The sequence below is a fragment of the Meles meles genome, chromosome 8 (genome assembly GCF_922984935.1).
Source record: "Meles meles chromosome 8, mMelMel3.1 paternal haplotype, whole genome shotgun sequence".
In the NCBI taxonomy this organism is placed as follows: domain Eukaryota; kingdom Metazoa; phylum Chordata; class Mammalia; order Carnivora; family Mustelidae; genus Meles; species Meles meles.
In genome coordinates this window covers 70,486,371-70,509,545 of record NC_060073.1, presented here as the reverse complement: position 1 = coordinate 70,509,545, position 23,175 = coordinate 70,486,371, and the positions used below count along the sequence as shown (strand labels likewise).

Below are 23,175 nucleotides of genomic sequence, written 5' to 3'. Positions count from 1 at the left end.
CCTGCTACTTGGAAGTCTTCTTTGAATTAGTATTACAACAAGCCAGTTGCCTGTGGTTTGATTAATTACTCGCGACTACTTACATAAAAGTAATTTTTCCTGAGTGAATTCTGTGGATAATTAAATGTGAAGTATGTGTTATTATTTTAGAGCTAACTTCAATTTTCTTTCTCTAACAAATAGAAACAATAGTAACAAATGCAATATTGTTCACATTATTTGAACTTTATTGAGCACCTACTATATGCTAGGCGCTATTCAAGGCACTCTGGATTGCTTAGTAGAAAGAGGAGAACCAAGCTTTTTCTTATTTCTCTTCCCACGATACAAAATGTTATGAACACTGACCTGTGATTTCTTTGAGGGCAAAGAGCATGTCTTGTTCTTATATGACATACCTGATAAGAGGGGCTCAGCATGAAAAGGCCTTCTTTGTTTAAAGTGAATGACTCTGGCTTCCTCTGCTTTCATAAAGGGAAGTATTAGTAGTTTTGGATCACAGAAAAGAGCCTTCATATGCCCCCTTGCTGTGACAAAGATCAAAGATGGACATTTGGTGAGATTCTCTATCTCTGGGCTCCCATAGTGCTTTGCAGCCCTCGAAGAGCTATATCACTTCATCCATTTGGGACGGAGCTCCTTTACGTCAGGGACCCTGCCTTCTTCCTCTTTTTCCTTACTGTGGTAGATATGCTCTGCACGCAGGCATTCAGTCAGGATTTGTTGAACTGAATTAATCATGGGCTGCTTCATTCCCCTCCCAGAGAGCAGAGACCACATCTGGACCGTTTCCACTTGCATCTTACCTATATCTGCATTGTGGCACATGTTCCGCCCCTAAAGCATGATCACCAAACACTTGCGGACTTCAGGTTTCATCCTTCTTTTTGCTGAGTTCTTTATACTACCAATTTGCTTTTTCATAGCGAGACCCCCAGAAGTACGCATCAAGGAATGAGTGCCTTCACTGACTGACTTAGCCGTGGAATGAATAATAGGAACCAAACATATAAATAAAGCGCCTTTTCATCTACAACTGTAAAATGTCTCCCTCTTACTGACAGATTGGGAGACAAAGTCCAAAAAGGGAGGAATTCATCTAGGGTCACACAGAGAGATTGTGCCAAAGCTAGAATTAGAACCCAGACTTCATGACATCCAACCCAAATTCCTGTCTTCTTAGCATCTGCCCTCTCCCTATGTTGATACCCGCACTGTGGCTACTGGAGACCAGGCCCCATCACTCCCTCCTGACTATTCCTGCTGCCAGCCTCAACACCTCCAGCCCAGCCTCCACACCTCCAGCCCAGCCTCCACATGGTTGCCGCAGTGATCTCCTGAAGTACAATCTCATCTTGTTTACTCTGTTGTGTGAAGTCTTTTAGATGTTCCCACCACATGTGGGATAAGGTCCACATGCTTTCAGATTACCCATAAGGCAGCGAAGGATCGTCTCCTGAACCCCAGGCCTGCCTCTCGTTTCTCTCCCCCAAGGAGCCTATTTCCCAGCTGCGTTCAAGTGTCAACAGGGACACTATGCGTGGCTTCCCCCATTCTTCCTGCTCTCTCTGCCCCAACCATCATCTCAGTCTCTCCTCTTGGTAAACAGCAGCTCCTAGTGTCTTCTACACAGACAGACAGGAGACTCCTTGGCTGAACCACCATCTCTGTCCTCTGCCCCTCGCTCTTTGGAGCTGATCACTAAACACCTCATGATCTCCCTTCTACCCTGATGGTGATAATACTTCTTTCACTTACTTTTCGAATACATCTCTCCTCCCAGGAGGCCATGAACTCCTTAAGGACAGGGGCTGAGACTTATTCATACTTGTGTTCCCAGAACCTGGCAGTAGGTCAGGCATATAATAGACACTCCATTACACAGCTGCCGACTCTCTGGAATAAATATAACTTCCATAACCCTTCACAGTGAATTAACTCAACTTATGGTTTTCTTTAAATTAAGCCTCACATGGGATGATAGTTGAATTATGTAAGACTTAAAGGAAGGAGAATATATTTAAAGAAAGGCAGCACTTGGAAATGGCTTGCTTTTATAGGTGGTGAACAGATACTTCACAGCAACCGTAGAATAATGTATCAGCATACTGGTAATACAGAGTGGCCAGAGAGCCATGGAATATCTCTGTGGTGCTGTTCCTGACTGCCTGCCCACTGCTTCTCTTTCCAGCCCCTGGTTTACTGAATGGAGTGAGTGCGGTTACCTGTTAAGAGAGCTTGGGTCACATTCAGATCTTTCATCAGGGAATAGATTTTCAGCTACTTTTCCAGCTCAGTTGTTAAACGCATTCCCCCTGATTGACCATTTGCTGAATTGTTCATTTGTTTATTTATTTATGATGCGAGTCCCCTGGGCTTCAGAACTAGTTTCAAAATGCTACGGCTCCATCTGGTTTAAATAGAGCATACTAAGAAGCAATGAGAGAAACAGTGGGACTGGGAGGTTGAGGGAAAAAAAGACACTGCCTGGCAAACAGGAAGCAGGGAGAAACTCAGATCCTTTTTTCTTTACGATTTTTGCTGGGGGAAGGAAGCTATTTTCAGCAAGAAGACGGCTTTCAGTCTAGAAGTTCACACTTCTACCTGCAATGATCTGATACTCAAAATCCATGAGGTCTGAGTCTGTGAATGACTTTATGAATCATGTTGAGGCAGGCTAGTCTCTGGAGCCCGGGACAATAGCCTTTGTTCTTCCCTTTGCCTGTTTCGATATTCTCTCAGGCCCTTCCTGTGCCTGAGAGCAAGCAACCTCATAAGACATTCTGCCTGTGGAATGAGCCAGGGTAGGCATCTTGGCTTTGCGCATCCTGGGTTCTCCAGCAGAAGTGCCATTCCCCTTGATGAATGCATTTTATTTGCACAGAGCCAGGAAGGATGTGGTAGTTAGTGATGGGAGCTTTTGGCATCTTTCAGGTGCCAGTTAGAGCCCTCCCCCCCCCCATTTTGCTACTTCCCCCCTGAATGATCATGGAGATTCCACTGTAACATTTCTGAGCCTCAGTTTCCTTATCTCATAAGAGGGGCTAATTTTTAATAGCACTTATATAATAAGCCTGTTCAGAAGATTAAACAAGCTCTATGAAAGAACTTCACGGTAAATATTCTGGAGCCATTAACTATTTTTATAAGATCTGAGTGTACTTTCACTCTACACAATCACTGGTCGTCACAGTGTCCCCACTGTGAGAAAGTGAGGGAAGGCATTGTTGGCTCCATTTGGCAGAGGGGAGGGGCTCATAAACCTGAGATCTCCCCGCCCCCTCTCCTCGGTAACTGTTCCCTCTCCATTCTGCCACCTTTTGGTTGTGGTGGCAGATCCTCTGTTCACCTTTTTCACAGCATGACTCAGCTTTTCCTTTTGACAGCCCGTCTTCTGAACAAGCGGCAATAACAATCAAATATTTTGGCGTTATTCACCAGGAGAGCTAAAAGCTCTCTTTGCTTTCTGCATTTAGAAAATGAAAGCTCCTGTTTTAGAACACACTGAGCAAGGATGGTACATAATCCGACTGGGTCACAATATTTGATTTGTATTGTTTTCCCTTTTTATCAAAGAAGAAGAGGGTGGGCACGTGTCCTCCATGAAGGACAGAAGCGCAAAGGGGCCTGCATGGGGCTCACTGAGTTTTCTCCGCACCCTACTGATGGTGACGCTCATGGTCTGATCGCGTGTTGCCTGCTATTCATTCCGACTTTCCTTCGAGGACTGGAGGGCAGAACAAGGACTCTGAGCTTCCCCAAGCTGTGAAATCTATTTAGAAGCTGCATACCCTCCTCAGACTGTCCACTGACCATTTGACAGTGTTGAAAAAATGGTTGTATTTGCCAGACCTATGTTGTGTGTCCTCAGGACCCCAGACCCAGCGTGGTCCGCAGTCCACAGTTTAATTCAGGCGATTTGGAAGAGTTAAAACTGTAACGGGAATACATTAGTTACAGTACTAGCTCTTGTAACAATAAAATCTCAAAATGAAAAATGGTTTAAACACAACAGAAGTGTATTTTCTTTTTCATGAAGTCCAAAACTTGTTTTAACTTTTCTCCGGGCAGTGGTGCAGAGCCCTCGGTCTTTCACAAGAGGCTTCCAAGGTCAAGGATTCATTCGCATCAAGCTGGTGGGAGAGAAGGAGGACTTGAAAGTTTTCAAGGGGAATGTTTCTATGGGCCAGGCCCATTCCATTTCATTGGCCAGAACTCACATTCCCTTGGCCAGCGCTCAGACATATGGCAGCACTTAACTTCTGGGTGGGGTCTAGTTTTGTGCTCTGGGAGAAGAGGAAATAATTTTGGTGAACTAGCCAGTCTCTGCCACAAAACAATAATGACCAAAACCAACATTTAGAAAGTATTTGCTTTGTTCCAGGCATTGTGTTAGCACTTTATCTACTTTATTTTTAAATTTCATATACCACGTGACTCGCCCATTTAAAGTGTACAATTCATCGTTCTTCTGCACGTTCACAGAGTTGTGCAACTATCACTGCTCAGTCATTTCCAACACCCTGGAAAGAAACCCATATCCATTAGCAGTCAGTCCTCACTTCGTGGCAATCTCCTCCCTAACCCGAGGCAACCGCCAATTTACTTTCTGTCTAGATAGACTTGCCTGTTATGAACATTTCATATAAACGGATATATCTACAGTCTTTTACAGAATCCTCACAACAACTCTATAACATAGGCATATTGTTATTCCCATTTTACAGATTAACGGTATCAGCTTGCTTGAATGGTTAGCCAAAAAGTTTAAACCCTGTCCCTCACTGAATGCCATCATTCTGGGCTGCATCTCAAGTATAAAGAATAATCATACCATGATTTGGAGGGAAAGAGCAGAAGGGGTGTTTGTTTGTTTGCTTTCAATGACTGTCATGGCAAAAAGCTGCTTTCTTCATGGATGGCTCCTTTACTAAAGAGACAGGCTAAGTTAGGAGTCAGAGAGCTTGAGATTGAAGCTCAGACCTACCACCTCACCAGTGTAGGCAAAGAATATGTTCCCGAATTCATCTCGAGTCTTAGTGTTTTTATCTCGAAAACAGGAATAATGTATCTCTGTTTGCTGGGAGGATTCAGTGAGATTAACCTATGCAAAAACTGTTCCCACAACTTTACACACTTGATGCCTTGCCAGTGTTAGCTGTTCCTGCTTAGAAGTGAGATTCTGGCTATAATTGGGCAGCCACAGAAATTATGTTAATGCATCTGGGCCTCCAGGATACTGTCCAGGGAGAAGTTTTTGTGACTTGCATTTTATAGTATCCAGATTACAACCCAGGAGGGGCTGGGACCCTAGGAGGCTCTGGCACAGTGAGGGTTAGAAAAATGGGACATATTCTCCAGGATAGAAAAACACTGTGCAGAGTCTCATCTGTCAACTTCTGATCTCAGCTGGGCAGAGCCGCTTGTTATAGGCACCTGGAAAGAACCAGCTGAGCCAGTGTAAGTTGCAAGTTCCTTGGGAAAGAAGATAAGCTGGCTGAGTTTCTGTAGGCAAAGAGCCAGTAATGAGGTTTCCAGCTTTCCATCCCATGCCCTTTTCATCACTTTCAGCTCAGCCAGAGATGGCAAAACCTCATCCTTGGGGACCAAGTGTATATTTGAGAGACTCAAGGAGGTAGTTATAAAGGAGTGAATTGTGCTTTTGTTCCCTTGACCCATTCCCCACTCTACCCTGTCCTTAGCCATCAGTATAGTAAAATCTAGGCATGAGAGCATGGAGAAGACAGTGGACAGTGGGGTAAGTTCTGTTGGTGGTGGCTGGCTCAGTTATAGAGCCCGATCATCAGAGAGAAATGGCCTGAACTCTAGGAAGGATTATGGACATATTTCAGCCTTAAAAATATGCCCTAGAAGCCTCTGGTTCTGCCATTTCTCCATTGCAGGGGCAAGTGACTTATTCTCTCTGGGCCTCCATTTCCATATAGGACTGTTGTCTGGACAGCCATGCAAGCTGCATAATTGCAGGTGGCTCCATTCATACGCACTAGGGGGTCAGCGTATTACAAACATGTAAAGGGCCAGATACTAAATATTTTAGGTTTTCTGGACCATATGGTCTCTATTGCATCTAATCAACTCTGCTTTTGTCATGTAAAAGCAGCCGCAGATAGTACATATACGAATGGGTATGGCTATGTTCCAATAAAACTTTATTTATGGGCCCTGAAATTTGAATACTGTATAATTTCATGTGCCTCAAAGCATTATTCTTCCTTTGATTTTTTTTTTCCAGCCAATTAAAATGTGAAAACCATTCTTGGCTTACAGAGTGTACAAAACCAGACAGTGGGCCAGATTTGGTCTGCAGGCCATGGTTTGCAGACTCCCAATATACACTAAAATATGTTTTTTACTCTCTAGAGAGATTCAGTGTGGTGCCCTGATAATTGTAAGGGCAAAATAAGAAAATGTATCTAAAGGGATTGGTGTAGTATCTGCCTCTTATAAGTGGTCAGCAGCTAGTCATTATTACTATTAACCCCTTAAAAAGAAGGAATGTGTTCACTCTCTATTCGTCATGGACATTTGGAAAGGGAGGCGGTTACATTTGGTTGCCTACCATTTCTGCTATATTAAACTTTCACTGTTATTAAAATATATATTAAAATTAAAAATATAAAAACTGGTTTGGACAGAGAGTGGCACTAGTAGGTCTCACTGTTCTGGGGGTTTTTGTTTTCTGGTCTTTTCTTCCTAATGCTCTCGTGTTGCCTCTTCGACTTCTAGATGTGTCTTTAGTACTTGGTCTGTGCCGTGAGGTACTCTGTGAAAAATGAGATTAGATCTTTTTTCTCCAAGAGCTCTTAATCTTCTTCAAAGTGTGTGTATACATCCCAAGAGTATTCAAGATGACAGCCCTTCTCTTTATATACATTTTTCATCTCAGCCTTTAAATTTCTGTTCTCATGTTGTTTTATAATGTATATACTGTGCCATAGCACAATGGTTGTACATCCTACAACTTTTAAATTTATAAGTATTCATATAATGAGGGTTATGTGCTCAAAAAATTTTAAACAATGATGTCAGCAACCAAACTTTTAAGACATCTGGTCTAGGAGGAAGTAAAAGGTATCCCAGTGGAAAACAAGAGTTGGTATGAGTGATGTAGGTTCTTCTTTTTTTTTTTTTTTTTAAGACTTTATTTATTTATTTGACAGACAGAGATCACAAGTAGGCAGAGGAGCAGGCAGAGAGAGCGGGGGAAGCAGGCTCCCTGCTGAGCAGAGAGCCCAGTGCGAGGCTTGATCCCAGGACCCTGGGATCATGACCTGAGCTGACGAAGCTCTAACCCACTGAGCCACCCAGGAGCCCTGAGTGATGTAGGTTCTTATTCACAATGATATAAGTGTTTTTAAGATATGAATTAAGATTTACTCTGATGTGTATTTTGTGGCAGGTAGGTGGCAAGACATTTTACATTTTTAATCTCATGATAACAAACAGCTCTATGAAATAGGTTCTACTCTCCCCATTTTATAGATGATGAACCAAGAATCAATGTGGAGAAGTTAAGCAACTTGCAAAGGTCAGCTTGAATGAATCAGGACTGTCTAACTATAAAGCATGACATTTTCCACTTCAGCCATCATTGCATTGAAGAAGTTCATGAAAAAGGAACCATCATTCTTTGGCATTTCCTAATCTCTGAAGTCAGTCACTTTCCCATTATGTGTTCTTAGGTTACTGAGTGGCAAATGGATAAAATTCCACTCCTCTAGAGATCCATGATCAACTTCTTGCCCCCACTTCCACCCAGGACCTTTGTGTATCACATGCTTCTTACTCTGAGTGGAATGTCCTTAATTGGATATCTCCTAGTTACCCATCAAGATTCAGCTCAGACATCACCTCTTCCAGGAAGCCTTTCTGACTTTACTGCCCCCACCCCCACAAAACTAAATTGGATGCCTTTGTCTAGGCATCTGTAGAACTTTAGTGAAAGACCTTATAAAATAAGCTATATGCTGTGTAGTTAGCTATTATCTGCTCATTACTCCCTAGAATGGGAATCCAGGGAGCAGAAAATCTGACCCTGATTGTATTGTTCTTCTGGCATCCAACATAATTGTTCAGTGCCTGCAACATACCAGGCCCTCCATTAATACTCATGGAATGAAGGACTTCCTTCTTCATTGATTTGGAGTCTGACATAACTTTGGCAAAGAAATGGGTTGAAGTGTGTCTTTACCAAATCTCCTAGGCTAGGACAAAATAGTGGTTATAAATTAGATTATAGGGGACCAGATAATGGAAAAATAAAGCAATCCTTTCATTGTGTATGAAAGCTTTTTCCTTCTGGGTTCCTCAGAAACTAAGGAGGATGCAGAGACTTGAATCAATCAAATTTATATTAAAATGCATCTGATGTATCAATATAAATCAATTTATATATATGTATAAGCATATATATGTTCATGGGTACACATATATAAACCCACACGTATTCATGAGCATGAATTCATAAAAATAGATGACCACAATTTTTATAAGCTGTCTGTTGGATCACAGCAGGCTCAGCAAAATGATAAAGTTCATTAATACTCTCCAGGTTGGCTGTTCCTCCAGAGTCATCCAGTTGCTTTAAATCTCCTGTGGTCGGTCATAAAGCTATTTCCCTCTTTACCTCTTCCTTTAAAAGGAGTTAGCATTACTGAGAACTTTTGCAATTTTATGCTCAACAGAGGTGATCTCATTTAATCCTCAGATGTTTGGACAAATCCATAGGTCTTGAACCCAAAGAAAATGGGTCAAAGCAAAAGCAAGTCAAGAATTTTACTGAAATTAAAAATGCTCAGTTAGAAAGCAGGAAGAACAAGGGCAAGAAGACTAAGAATAAGGGGTGTCTGGTGGCTCAGTGGGTTAAAGCCTCTGCCTTCGGCTCAGGTCATGATCCAGGCTCCTGGGATCGAGCCCCGTATGGGGGGGGTCTCTGCTCAGCAGGGAACCTGCTTCTCCCTCTCTCTGCCTGCCTCCCTACCTACTTGTGATCTCTCTCTCTGTCAAATAAATAAAATCTTAAAAAAAAAGACTAAGAAAAAGAATTATTTTCATTTCAGTTATAAATTAATATTGCTAAATTCAGTTATATAAATTTGTCACATGGGATTATACCAAATTAATTTATCGGTAATAAAGTGAGAGAGTGTGACCATTAGCACAGACTTTTTATCAGAGCAGGGAGGGGACTTTTCTGTTGATGGAGAGAAAAGCTTTCATCCCATCACCAAATGTTGCTACATGTGAAGGGCTTTCTTACTCGTTGAAAGGGGACAGCATTAGAACAGTTGTCCCCAGACTTTTATAATTCACAGACCAGAAACATTTCAGAACAAACTTGTATAGGCCAGCAAAACTGCCAGCTTATCTTGCCAATAAAATGAAGGACATGGGAAAAAAAAAAAGCAAACGGGACTGAAAAACTAAGATCTATTCTCACCATCATTTCAGAAATACAAAAACAACTTAATTGGGAATAGCAAAAAGAAAAAACAGAATAGGAAGGACAGAATCTTTTAATAAAGGAAGGTCATTTTAGCTTGGTGAAAACCAGCACACCCTGCTTGCTTCTCTCATTCTGCCCCGGAGGGTCAGGGACCAGCCTCTAGGGACCATTGCCTCTGCTGTGCCTAGGTTTAAAGTCATGCACACCCTGATTTAAGTTCAGGCCCTACAAATTCCTCACTGTGATACTTGGAGCAGGTTACTCCGCTTTCCTGACCTGGGATTTCCTTCCGTGTCAGGTGAGGGTTATATCTGACTGACTGTATTAATTTCCTAGGGCTGCTATAACAAAGTATTACCGTCTAGGTGGCTTAAAGCTGCGTAACAAAGTATTACAGTCTAGGTGGCTTACCACATCAGAAATGTATTGTCTCATGGTTCTGGATCCCAGAAGTCTGAAATCAAGAGTCAGCAGGGCCGTGCTCCCACTGCAGGTGCTAGAGGAGGATCTGTCTCAGGCCTCTCTTCTAGCTTCTAGGAGTTCCTGGGCTTTCAACATTCTTTAGTGTTCTTACTGTGCACATACTTGTGTCCAAATTTTTCCCTTTTATAAGGATATTAGTCTTACTGCACTAGAGACCCACTCTGCTCCAGTAGGATGACTTCTTCTTATATCTGACACAATCCGTCTTCCAAATAACGTCACGATCTGAGGTATTGGGGGGTTAGGACTCCAACATACGAGTTTTGGGGGGATAAAAGTTAACTGATAGCACTGACCAATCTCATGGAATTGTATCAAAGCCATTCACAGGACAGGCTGAAGGCTTTATAAAGTACCAGAGCAAAGTAAGTGTGGTTTCTTTTGTTTTGCCTTTTTTTTGTTTTTGTTTTTTGGGTGTTTGTAAGAGAGAGAGAGAGAACAAGTAGGCAGAGTGGCAGGCAGAGGGAGAGGGAGAAGCAGGCTCCCTGCCGAGCAGGCAGTCCGACGCAGGGCTTGATCCCAGGACCCTGGAATCATTACCTGAGCCGAAGGCAGAGGCCTCAACCCACTGAGCCACCCAAGCGCCTTGTGTTTGTTTTTTCTAAAAAAGTTTATAACTGAAGGAATTTATGATTTAGGGCCAAGAAGCAATTTACAGGAGGATATGTAACTGAGAATTAGTGAAGATAGGACTTTGACTGGATCCACTTAATATTTTAAATACCTGTTATGTGGCACGCCCTATTCTAGTGCTAGAGATTTAGCCTTGAATAAAATAGACAAGGCCCTCGGCCTTGGAGCTTGCATTCTCATGGGGGCGGGGTGGATAAATGTTAATGAAATAAACAAGTAAATATATAACATACGCTGAAGTATAGGTAAGTACTCTAAATACAAATAAAGTCCAATAAGGGAGGAGCAAGTGACAGGGGAATGGAAGGTGCCCTTCTCTGTAGGATGTCAGAAGACTTCTATGAGGAGACCTGTGTGAAGGTTCCTGACTACAGTGAAGGGGCTGGTTCTCAGTGAAAGGGGAGCCAGTGCAGGGAAGTGAGTGAGAATATGGGGGGGAGGGTCTGATTTTTGTTTTAAAAGAATCACTTTGGCTGCTGTGTGAACAGTAATTTGTAACAAGGCAAGAGTCAAGTAAAGAAACCAGTAGGAGGTGAGTGCAGAGATCCATGTGAGAGCTGGGAGTGGTATAGACTGGGGATAAAAGGAAAGATCTGTGATATATTTGGAAGACAGAATAACAGCATTTGCTGATGAAAAAGGTGTGGGGTAGAAGGTAAAAAGAGTCCAGAATGACCGCCAGGTTTGGGACCAGAGCAACTCGGTGAATGATTATGCCGTTTATTGAAACATATTGGGGGTACACCAGATTTGGGAGAAGAAACCACAGTTTGGTTTTGGACATTTTAAATATGAAAAGCCTATCAGATGGTCAAGTGGAGATTCTTAGATGCAGTATGCATCTCGGTGTAAAAATCTGGAGTTCAGGGCACAGTTTGGGATTAGCGGTAGGTACTCTGTAGGGGCATTGAAGCCTTGACTGGCTGTTATGGTTTAGCAAGTGAGTGCAACTAAGGAGGTCTCATCATGAGCCCTTGGGCGCTATATAAATTTTAGAAGATGGGAGAAGGACCCAGCAGGAGAGACTTAGAAGGATGGGTTAGGGAGGTCAGAGGGGTAAGAGGGGGTCTCAGGTACCAAGGTAGGACAGGAGTTGATTCTGGGAAGTTATACCGAATTGTGCCAAAGGGCTGGGAAGAGATTGAGTACACGGGACTACCTGGCCATTGGTTTTGTTAGTGTGCAGGTCATTACTTACCTAATAAAAGCAATTCTAGTGGGATTTGGGGGTAAATTAAGTCAGTTGAGAGAAGAGGGTAGGAGGAAGTAAAAACAATATGAAAAGACACTTCTATTTTGTGTTCTTTTCTACCTCAATTTCTTAAAATCAGTAGGTGTAACAGTTTCGAGAGCAGGCTCTGCAGTCTTGGACTGGTCATCATTCTGACTGTGCCATTTATCAAATCATCTAACCTCCCCAGCCACAGTGTCCTCATCTACAAAGTAGGGATAATAGTATAATCCATTTGAAAATGCTGTGAGGATTAAGTGAGATAAGTAATAAAGTTTTACACCTTGCTAGCCCATCACTGTCATGATGAATTTTGCTCAATAAATATTGCAACTTTCACTAATGTCAGCCAAGTATTGGTGTAGTCTCAAGGCTCCACACAGTTTGTTAGGTCTGGGAGCAACTGGTAGCATGAGGGAATAATTATGACAGAAGACATGTCTTCAGAGGACACCTGGGTGGCGCCGTGGGTTAGGCATCTGCATTCAGCTTAGGTCATGATCTCAGGGTCCTGGGTTAGAGGCCTGCACCCAGCTCCCCACTCAGCTGGGAATCTGCTTCTCCCTCTGGGCCTCCCGCCTCTCTCTGCTCACTCTCTCTCTCTCTCAAATAAATAAAATCTTTTTAAAAAGAATATATCTTAGGATTATCCTTGATATGGGAACAGAGCAGTACGTTATAATGTGAAAATTGTAACACTCATCTATATAAATTTTCCACGGGGTGTGTCATGGCAGAATAGCCAGGCAGTACAGGGATATATACAAAGAAATGGCTCTGGCAGGAATTTTGGGGCATCATGGCAGACGAAGGATCTGGAAATCATGGAAAGATTTAGAATAGTCTTATCAGGCTCATAGGGTGGATAACCGACATATCAACATATAGGAAATAACCATTTACCTTGTAAGCATAGTTATCACCTATTTATTCTTTGCTATACACGGTGTTTACCCTGGCCTTTCTAACCATTTAGAAACTCAAGTCCCTCTCTCCAAACCCCCAATTATGTTGCATACCTCTGTTCCTACAGTATTAAGTATGGCCATGAAAGAGGGGGGCACCTCATCCATGCATATTCCAGACCTCCTAGTAAGATGCATATAGGGAAAAATCAACGAGGAGGGGAGAGTCTATATGTGAACAAATTAACTTGGCCCTTGAGTCATTCTCTAGAAACAGAGCTAGGAAAATCTCTCCTGTTTAAGTCTGTATAGCCTGGAACGTTGTAACATTACCTTGTCCCATAGAGGGCTACCACTGATGTTGCTCAAGGAATGTTGATTACCTACGTTGAAGATGGCAGATTCTTAAAGGGTTGGATGACTTTATAAGATTGAGAGCTCACAGGTGGCCAAATGCTAGGGTATATTGACTTGGGACAAGAATTTGTAGTGGAAGCTTCGAGAAGGAGAGACCCTGTCTCCTTGCCTGGCGTACCTTGACTTAATGGCAGTAGGGATATAGCCGTGTGCAGAAATCCACTGTCATGGTGAATTTTGTGGCAGGTACTTGTTTGAAATAGGTGACGTTAGCCCAGTTGGTCTCACTGTGAACAGCAAACGACTAAAAATCTGCTTTCCTGGGCTGGTGAGTTCATTTGACTAACGGTGGAGGTGGAGTAGAGAGAAGCTACTGAGCTGAACGGGCAACCGCGAGCACAGCCCCGGGCCTGCTGTTCTCCGGCAGAGAGCCCGGTATTCGTGGTGACGTCTAGATGATGGACGTCTCGGAGGCTGTTGCCCCTTCTTCACAGGCAGGCAGATGGGAAGACTCCTTGGCAAACACCAGTTGACATTTTAAGAGACAGTATAAAGGGAAAGTGAGGCAGAAATCTGTTTTCCAAAAAGAAGTATGCTAAGAAAAATAGCGGTTTAGGGTTATGTACTGTAAGTCAGGCACTGTACTTTCTTGATATGGTTTACTTCATCTCGCAAGGTGAGAGTTAGCAAACCCATTTTATAGATAAAGCAACCCATTTTACAATGAATTAGTGGCAAAACCACGGTGTAAACACAAGTCCTTTTGGTCCCAAAACCAAAGATTTTTTTCTAATTTCTACGGATGGCTATAGTAAATAAATCTGCTCCCAGTGCTCATCTGCCTCTGAGAGTTAAGTAGGAAACACTGCTTGGGAAGGGGTGATATGTTTAACAGTGTGGGCTCTGCAAGCAGCTTGCCCGGAGTCGGTTCCAGCCCTGCCACTCAGCAGCTGGGATCCCACTCAGATTTGTTCACCTCTCTGAATGTCAGTTTTCTCATCTGCCATATGTTGTTCACGATAGCTAATACCTACCTCATCAGGATGTGTTGAATATTAAGTGAGTCTAAGCACCTAGAACACTGCCTGACATGTAAGAAGGGCTCAGCAGTAGCTCTTCTTATTATCAAAAACATGTTTTCCAGGGCTGATATTCAGTGAATACAAAGAAACAGTACTGACCTTGTCAGCAAGGAGGCAAAGAGCTCAGGCACTTCTCTGCTCCTCCCCACAGCCTGCCTAACAATGATTTGGGGTCAGTCAATGATACTGTTACTGATTTCTACATCTCTTCTCATATCCAGGGCTGCCATGCTCTAGAGGTAGCACAGTAAGGTAGAACAACACTGTTTTTGACATCAGAAGACTTGGGTTGGGGTTCAGGCTCAAATCGCATTTGGAAACTGTGGGATCTGAGCAAGTCCCTTTATTATCTTTCTTGCCATGGGTTCCCCATCTGCACAGTGAGCACGTGTAACTCCCTCATGGCCAGGGTTCCTTGAAACCCCTGGGTTTTGGTGAACAACCAGCAAAGTCCCTTAACTCCCTGAGCCCTGGCGGCTCATTTATACTGTAGCGCTATACCTCTCCTGGTTCCTGAGAGGCTCAGAGAGAGGGAAAGTGTCTGGTACACTGTGACGTGCTCTGCAAACATGAGGGCTGATCTTTACAGAACTGCGATGAGAATTAACCCTGAGTACTGTGGCCCGCAAGGCATACAAGGCATACGTTTGAGATGCAGGGGTTTTTTGCATTTTGCCATCCTTGCCTACCCCCCACTGGGTTGGGTGGATCCACCTTAACAAGGTGTGGGGGAAGGCAAGTGGAGCATGGGGGTGCAGTAGTGATGGTGGGAAAGCGTCTTATTGGTTAATGCTGGTACATCCCCGGCACCAATTACTGTCACTGCTCCTAAAGCTGATGTATTTATCAGGATGAGTTACAAGGAAGTCTATGTACCCAGGGAACGAGACGGCTGCATGGTCACCCCCTGTGATGTAAAATATAAGAGTCTAGGAGGGGCTGTTTTATAATTCATCAGGTTTCGCTAGTGAGTTCCGTTGGAGTCTTAGTTATAAAGGCAAGTGTGAACCGGACGGCAGACAGGAGAACCTGGCACCAAGGAGACGGAGAAGCTGCCTGTGGTGCCTCCTGCCTCCTCCCTGCTTTGTTCCAATAATTTTGTGCTCGGTAAGTTCCCTGGCTTTGCAGCTAATCGTTGTCGTTGAATAAGCTTGGCAAATGAATGTGTAGTTTGGAGTATGCACTTGCTGTCAGAAGTGTGTGTCAGTGTTTGGGCTTCTGACAAATTCCACAGTTCCCTTTAATGAGCAAAATAGCTTAAAAGATTAAACAAAACCCGACAAATCAATTATTCACCTTGATCCTTGGAAGGCTGCTTTCTTTGGTTGCTAAAGTTTCTCAGGTTTCATTCTGTCAGTTTCATTTGTTGGAGGAGCTTTGAAAAGAGCAAGTCTCTTTGTCACGAAAATTGTTTTTCTTAGCTGCCAAAAGGAGGTACGTACAGGGTGGTTTGACCATCCCCACCCCCAGCTTACTCTCCCCAGCAATCGGTAAATCTTAAAACAGACCGTTTGCCTGGTAACCAGCTCCAGCAGAGCTGAACCTGTGCAAGGCAAGATTCAAATTGCAATCTTTTGTGTGAACAGAACCAAGGGGCTGTGAATAATTGTCCTTGTGGAGATGATTGTGAGACTCGGTGCGGTGGTAGTCCCTGCTTTTTGCTGGGATGGGATCAGGATCCGGAGGAGATTTGCATTTGGCATGCCTGTTGATGATGTGAAAAGGGAGTGAAAGAAAAGCCTAGTTCGTGTGGAATGAGCGGTACAACACACCCGTAGGACAAACAAATGCACACGGCATGACTGTTGAATTTGCGTAACTTGTAATTGTTTTCTCTAGTTTCCTATTCCCATTAAGAATTACCTGAAGCTGAGTTTTGATCCTCACTGGGTATGCTCCAGGTCCTCATTCTGGGTCCTGGCGAGGGGCAGGGTGAGCACTAACTCCTGGTCAGCTAGCCATAGGCAGTCATTTCCTCCTCCGAAGGAGGGAAGCAAGAGCTGTACCTTCCTGGACTCCTTTCTGCTGTGTTCTTTTGCCTCTGTCCAAATCTCATGGAAACCAACAGCTTGACGTACTTTTTTTTTTTTCTTTTTCTTTCTTTCTGTCTTTTTTTTTTCCTTTTTTTGCAGTAACAGATTTAACTGTGGTGTCATATGGCATATTATATATGGAGAGGAATAGCAAGACATTTTTCTGAATGTTTAAGTGTGTCTGGCTTGTTGACATTTGCTTTATTTCCCCAGCAAGGAGCTACTGTCTTCCGAACCCATACATGTTTGTCTGTCCAAAGTGTTTACATTACGCATAATTGCACTTTCTCTTGGCATGTAGAATCTGTAGATCCGACAAGAACATCCTCTTTATCCTCAAGGAAACAACTTGTTTTAGTATCTCTTTGAAAAGAATGATGCATTTATTTTTCACCAGGGGCTTAGCTTACTCTTGCTTTCTCCTGATAAAAATTTTGGTCATCAGTACCGCTATGCTTCCGAAAAAGTTATTTCTCCTTTCCTAGTATACTTTCTGATTGCACCAAAACTTGGCAGATTTGGAATGTGGAATATATCTTTTGGCAGGAACACATTTTTCAGGCATATTTCTTTTGTCCATAAATAGGTTTTCCATATTTTCCATTTCTCTGAAGAAGTTCTGTTTAAAAGACCAGAGGAGTGATGTATTGTGGTTGGCACTTAGGGGTGTGTAACCTGAGACTTGGTTTCTAATCTCCAAAGGGCTGCCCCGCATGGGGTCTGTAAAATGTCTTTTCGTCTTATGTTCAGCTCAAAGCCCTTGGGCTCCAGCACTAATGATTAAGGTAGCAAATTCAGCAGATCCTTGCAGGTATAAACAAACACCTGCATCTGAAGGTCTGACCAGTCTGTGGGGCTTTGTAAAGCTTGGACACACAGTTGAAGGTTCCTGAAAATGTTAAAATATTTTAATGTCAAGAACAATCTAGTTGTAAAATACTTTTGCGAGGTATCATACATTGGATTTTATTGTGCCACATTTTTTTTAAATCGCACACCAGAGCCCATGGTTTATTTTGTGGCAGTATCTGTGTTTTGATCCAGCGTGGTTTTATAGACAAATAAACCAGTGTACCGATCTCAGTAAACTGAGTTTCTTCTTATTTGGTGGCGGTTCTTTCATCTTCTCCACCCACCAAGAGTAAGATCTATTTATAGCAACAAAAGAAAATTTAGCATGAGTTATTCTCAATTAAATCTGCAGCAAGACAAACATGAACTGTGACAAGAACCTTCTGAGAAAGCACGTACACACAAAAATATGTCTCTCAACAAAGGATTAAAAGCCAAAGAGGCATTAACATTTTGCCTATGTGACATATATCATTTTCTTTGAGAGAGGTTAGGAAGGGTGAAAGGGGGAGAGGTTTAAAGGAGCTCTTCAGAGCCTGGCTTCTGCTGCGTGGGAATGAAAAGGGCAGGGGCTTTGTGTGGCCATGGTCCACACCTCACTCTCCTTATCTGACGAATGGGGGAGGGGAGAGTTAGGAAGGTGACTCCAGGGAGATGTTGTATATAAAGCACCTGGTACCCTGTGTGGCACAAAGGGGACCCAGTAAAAGGTAGTCGTTCTTGTTACGTGTTGAATTTCACAAAATATGTAAACAAAGTTTGATATTGGTTTTGAAAGAACTGTACACAGTAAATAGGAAGGTTATAAGAAATTTTTCTTGTTCGTAAGATATAGTTCTTATAGCTAGATAATCTGTTTTTGTTTTTGTTTTGGAAACCTAGTAAAGATGGTGTTATCACCTTCCAGTGTACTTTTAATTAATTCTCAGAATGGCATCCAAAGTCCTTTGGATTCAAAGAACAAACTTGGTTTCGGGGCGCCTGGGTGGCTCAGTGGGTTAAAGCCTCTGCCTTCGGCTCAGGTCATGATCCCAGGGTCCTGGGATCGAGCCCCGCATCGGGCTCTCTGCTCAGCAGGGAGCCTGCTTCCCTTCCAATCTCTCTGCCTGCTTCTCTGCCTACTTGTGATCTCCATCTGTCAAATAAATAAATAAAATCTTTAAAAAAAAAAAAAGAACAAACTTGGTTTCAAGTGGGGAGCATGGAAGCAAACTGATGTTAAATAATATTCTAGCCTTCTAAGTTTTTTGCTCAAGAATGATTAGGTCGTAACTCCGGCCTTAACACTGCATTAAAGCACCTGATTGTTATAATAAATATCATTTATTAAGTTCCATGCAGAATACTCAATGTCTTAACCTTTATTTTCTCATTTAGCCCTCATCACTCTCCTACTAGGTAGGGTCTCTTTTGCTTTCCATTACCAAATAAGGAAACGAGATTAGAGAAAATCTCATTTAAATACTATTAATTTAAATTGGGGTATGGCAAGACCAGAATTTGAACTCAGGCCTGCCTGACTAGGATCTATACTGCAACTACAATACACTGAAATTATCCAATAGGATTTGCCCAACTCTACATGTTTCCATTTTGAAAATTTGACCCTATATTCTGCTTTGATTCTTCTCCCCACATATTTAACCTCTACCAATTTAGGGGGTGTAAAAAAATAATATTGAAGATTTCCTTTTCTTCTGCTCTCATATTTGGTCTATGCTAATCAAGATCACATTTCCCTGAGCTCTCTTTATAATTCTCACCAAAATATAAAACTTACTATAAAAAGATATAAAAATTTAAAAGATTATAAATTTACTAAATTCAAGATAAGGTCTAAAGGTTACCCTGAATCACTTTGACTTTTGCCTGGGCAGCCTTCCCTACAACCTCTGATTTTAGAGGAGTCTGTTTGCCAAGAGGTGGGCCCATTTGGATCTTGCTCTCTAGACCGTATTCTGGATAAACAGAGCCCCAGAATTTCTTCTCCAAACAACCCTGAGTCCACTTCCAGGAATTGTATACTGTGCCCACCCCTGGGTGTGAAGGAGAACCAGTAGGCTGCTCTGTGCCTGGGAGTGGGGGATGAGGCTAAGGGATGGGAATTTGTTGATCAGAGCTTGGACTCATGAGTTGGGATGTTCACACATTGACATGAAAGTCCGTTTGTGGTGCAAGAACAAACAATGGCAAAGAAGAGGGGCTGGCCCAGGTCCGGGGACCTCTACTTGTGTTCTTGCTCCGGGCCCCAAAAGTGTTAGGGACCGCCCTACCCTGTGCTGAAGAATATTTGCTTATATTACAGCATAGTGAAGCTAAAATTCCAGTGGATTGATGTTGTGGGGCTTTTGTTTGTTTTTGCTTTTTTTGACCTCTTTCCCCATTAAGCCAACAGAAATCACTTGAACAAGAAAGTGGCCAAAGCTATGAAGATCTCAGACTAAAAGGTTTTTAGGTTCCATTTTGGAACTGACAGCAGCATGATCCGTTGAAGCTACACATTGGCCTTCCTTCCAGTTCAGAGGCATAGACTGACTTTGGAGGGTGACTGGAGGGTCAGCTGGAGTAAAACTCTCTGCTGTTTACCTTTTTATGCCATTTGAAAATCCAGTTGCTCAGAGAGACTGTTGTTAATTTAAGGCGCCCTTTTCTTATCTCTGGTTTTAAATTGTGGTTGTAACCCTTTGTGGTATGGACTAATGGAAGGTTGCCTGAAGCATCCATGTGGGACATGGCCTTACAGGCTGTGAAAAGCAGCAGTGGCATGGGATGGATTTGTGTGGCCTTCGGTCATTATCATGGCCCCTTCTTCTGTCCAGGCCTCATGTTCCCAAAGGCTCCTTTTCATCTTCTGTTGTATTGGATACTAAGACCCTCCAAAGAAGAACTAACAGCTAGGAGTTCCAGGTAGCAAAATCTCTAATTATTATGAATCTTTGATGATTTAGGGTTGTTGTTGTTGTTTTCTTTTTAATGCAGTAGAAACTGTTATGCAATGAAGAGTAATTCTTGGTTTTGTTTTTGTTACTCTTCCCAAAGTAGTTTCTAGGTGGCGAGGCAGAATACATCTTGGGAAGTATTCCTTACTACCGAATCTTACAACCTTGCTTTCCTTCTCTGTAAAGCAAGTATAGTAATTCCTGTCTCAAGTCTGTTGGGAAGACTGAGAAAATTCATATCCCAATAAACAGCTATTCCCTCAGCCATGTGGAAACATCTGGCAAAGCAAATATTTTACATATAGTGTGACTACAGTAATGTTGACTCAATCTGAAAGTAAAACAGTTAGGGACATTTGGGTGACTCAGTCATTTGAGCATCCAACTCTTGATTTCGGCTGAGGTCATAATCTCAGGGTCGTGAGATCAGGCCCCACGTTGGGCGCCACACGCAGTACAGCGTCTTCTTGTCCATCTCCCTCTGCTCTTCCCCATGCTCTCTCTCTCTTTCTTTTCTTCTCTCTCAAATAAATAAGTAAAATCCTAAGAAGAAAAACAAAAGAGAATATAGCAGTTAAGCTGATGACTCTGACGACCAAGATGTACACCATAATTTATTTTGCCCAGCAGAGGTGGTAGTAGGGATGGTTGAGGGAGATAAAACACCAACAAAAACAGGACAAAACAAAATTTATCATTTAGCCTCTACATTGACAACTCCTGGCAATGTCCAACCTGGGTAGTGATATTGCCGTTGATTTTTACCTCCTTTTTTTATGTTTTATGTATCTTTTGGAACTTTGTAATGAGCATGCATTGTTTATATAATTAGGAAGAAAAAGGAGAAAGAATATTTTTAGGGAATTGGATTAAAGTGGGAAAGGGTGACGGATCGATTGTGAAAGTTATCTAACTCTATTGATAAGCCAAGCCAAATATAAAAAAAAATATTCAAAATACTTGGGAAAGAGATGTTTTCCAGTCTGAATAATCCAGATAAGCTTATTTTATTTACTTGTTGAGGTGTTTCTGGTTTGGGGGGGGAGGTTTGTCTCTTATTACTCCTTTATTAGGCATAGACTAGTGCCAAATGTTCGGCTAGGTGCTAAGATTACAAAGATGAAAAATTAAGATCTTTGAACTCAAGGAGTTTATAATCCAAGGGAGAGGAAGTCATGAGCCTATAATTTGAACACAGTGTGAGTGTCACTGTGTATTCATAGGAGCAGGTAAGCTTGCCCTCTAGTACAAGTAACAGAAACAACCATGACTCGAACTGACTTGCTCAGCAAAGGGAGTGGGTTGGTAATTATAACCTAAAAGTACAGCAGTAAAGCCAACCTTAAGATATCTGATCCTGTGGCTCCTGAGATTGTCCAGAAATCCATTTCTTTTGGTTTTCTCATACTGCCTCTTATAGTATTGGCTGTACCCTAAGACTAAATGGCTTTGTGATCCTTGGACAATTGTCAAAGGCTCCTGGGCAACTTGTTTCTTCATCTTATCTTGCCTGAAAGAGATCCTGCGAGTGGTCCATAAAATTCACTTTGAAAGGACTGGCTTACCCATGAACATAAAACCACGTCACTAGCCGTATTCTGGAGCTTAGAATAAAGACAGCCTCCCTGTGACTTTAATGAGTTCCTAAACAAAATCTGGCACCTGTTGCTATTGGGAGGAGATGGTGGTGATCATGGACGCTGGCCCAGCATTCAAAAGCTATCTTCAACTTGTGATTTATGCAACACATCATTTACAAATGTTCACTAGAGTTAATATGTAGCATAATGGAAAGAAGGCCATGCATAGGATGGTGCATTTCCTCAGATGGACTTGCGTGTTGAGTAGGAGTTTGCCAAGGGATAAGAAATGCAGAAAGCTCTCTGCAGTAACAAAAACTAACCAGGTAATTGATCAGCTCTCTGCTTATCTTTACATTGGCACTGTTGCAAAAATTACCAGCCAGAAGCCATCTGCCCAGTGGTATAATTAGCAGGAAACCTAACATATCATTTCACCAAAACCTGCTCTTGGATGATGGCAGTTGGGTTTTAAGCTAAACTAAAGTCAGTGTCCTTTTTTTTACGGTGTGACTACAGATGTGGTCAGTTCAGTGTGAACCTTAAAATTTACATCCCCTGACTCAAAATTACAGTACTTTACAGGTAGACCATACCATTGTCATCTTTTTTTCCCCTTTTTTGCTTTTGATGGAATCCGCTCAAGAAGGCTAATGACTCACCCAGTGCCTCAAATTTATTTGGATTTTTGACGTCATGAAATTTGTGGTGCTAAAAAACAGGGATACTTTTTTTTTTTCCATTTTATTTATTTTTTCAGCGTAACAGTATTCATTCTTTTTGCACAACACCCAGTGCTCCATGCAAAACGTGCCCTCCCCATTACCCACCACCTGTTCCCCCAACCTCCCACCCCTGACCCTTCAAAACCCTCAGGTTGTTTTTCAGAGTCCATAGTCTCTTATGGTTCGCCTCCCCTCCCCAATGTCCATAGCCCGCTCCCCCTCTCCCAATCCCACCTCCCCCCAGCAACCCCCAGTTTGTTTTGTGAGATTAAAAGTCATTTATGGTTTGTCTCCCTCCCAATCCCATCTTGTTTCATTTATTCTTCTCCTATCCCCCTAGCCCCCCATGTTGCTTCTCCATGTCCTCATATCAGGGAGATCATATGATAGTTGTCTTTCTCCGATTGACTTATTTCACTAAGCATGATATGCTCTAGTTCCATCCACGTCGTCGCAAATGGCAAGATTTCATTTCTTTTGATGGCTGCATATTATTCCATTGTGTATATATACCACATCTTCTTTATCCATTCATCTGTTGATGGACATCTAGGTTCTTTCCATAGTCTGGCTATTGTAGACATTGCTGCTATAAACATTCGGGTACACGTGCCCCTTCGGATCACTATGTTTGTATCTTTAGGGTAAATACCCAGTAGTGCAATTGCTGGGTCATAGGGTAGTTCTATTTTCAACATTTTGAGGAACCTCCATGCTGTTTTCCAGAGTGGTTGGACTAGCTTGCATTCCCACCAACAGTGGAGGAGGGTTCCCCTTTCTCCACATCCTCTCCAGCATCTGTCATTTCCTGACTTGTTAATTTTAGCCATTCTGACTGGTGTGAGGTGATATCTCATTGTGGTTTTGATTTGTATTTCCCTGATGCCGA

General features: G+C 42.5%; 1 protein-coding gene across 15 annotated transcripts in view; it reads left to right on the top strand.

Annotated features, from left to right (window-relative positions):
* The window catches only part of DLG2 (discs large MAGUK scaffold protein 2), a 1,573,258-nt gene that overhangs the window by 1,350,739 nt on the left and 199,344 nt on the right, over positions 1–23,175 (top strand). The window contains exon 1 of one of the 15 annotated variants that reach the window (XM_046015634.1): positions 15,037–15,264. The exons of the other annotated variants lie outside the window; for them this stretch is intronic. The gene's annotated coding sequence lies outside the window, so the exon portion shown is untranslated. Of the gene's footprint in view, positions 1–15,036; positions 15,265–23,175 lie in introns of those variants that run through there. 15 annotated transcript variants of the gene reach the window in all.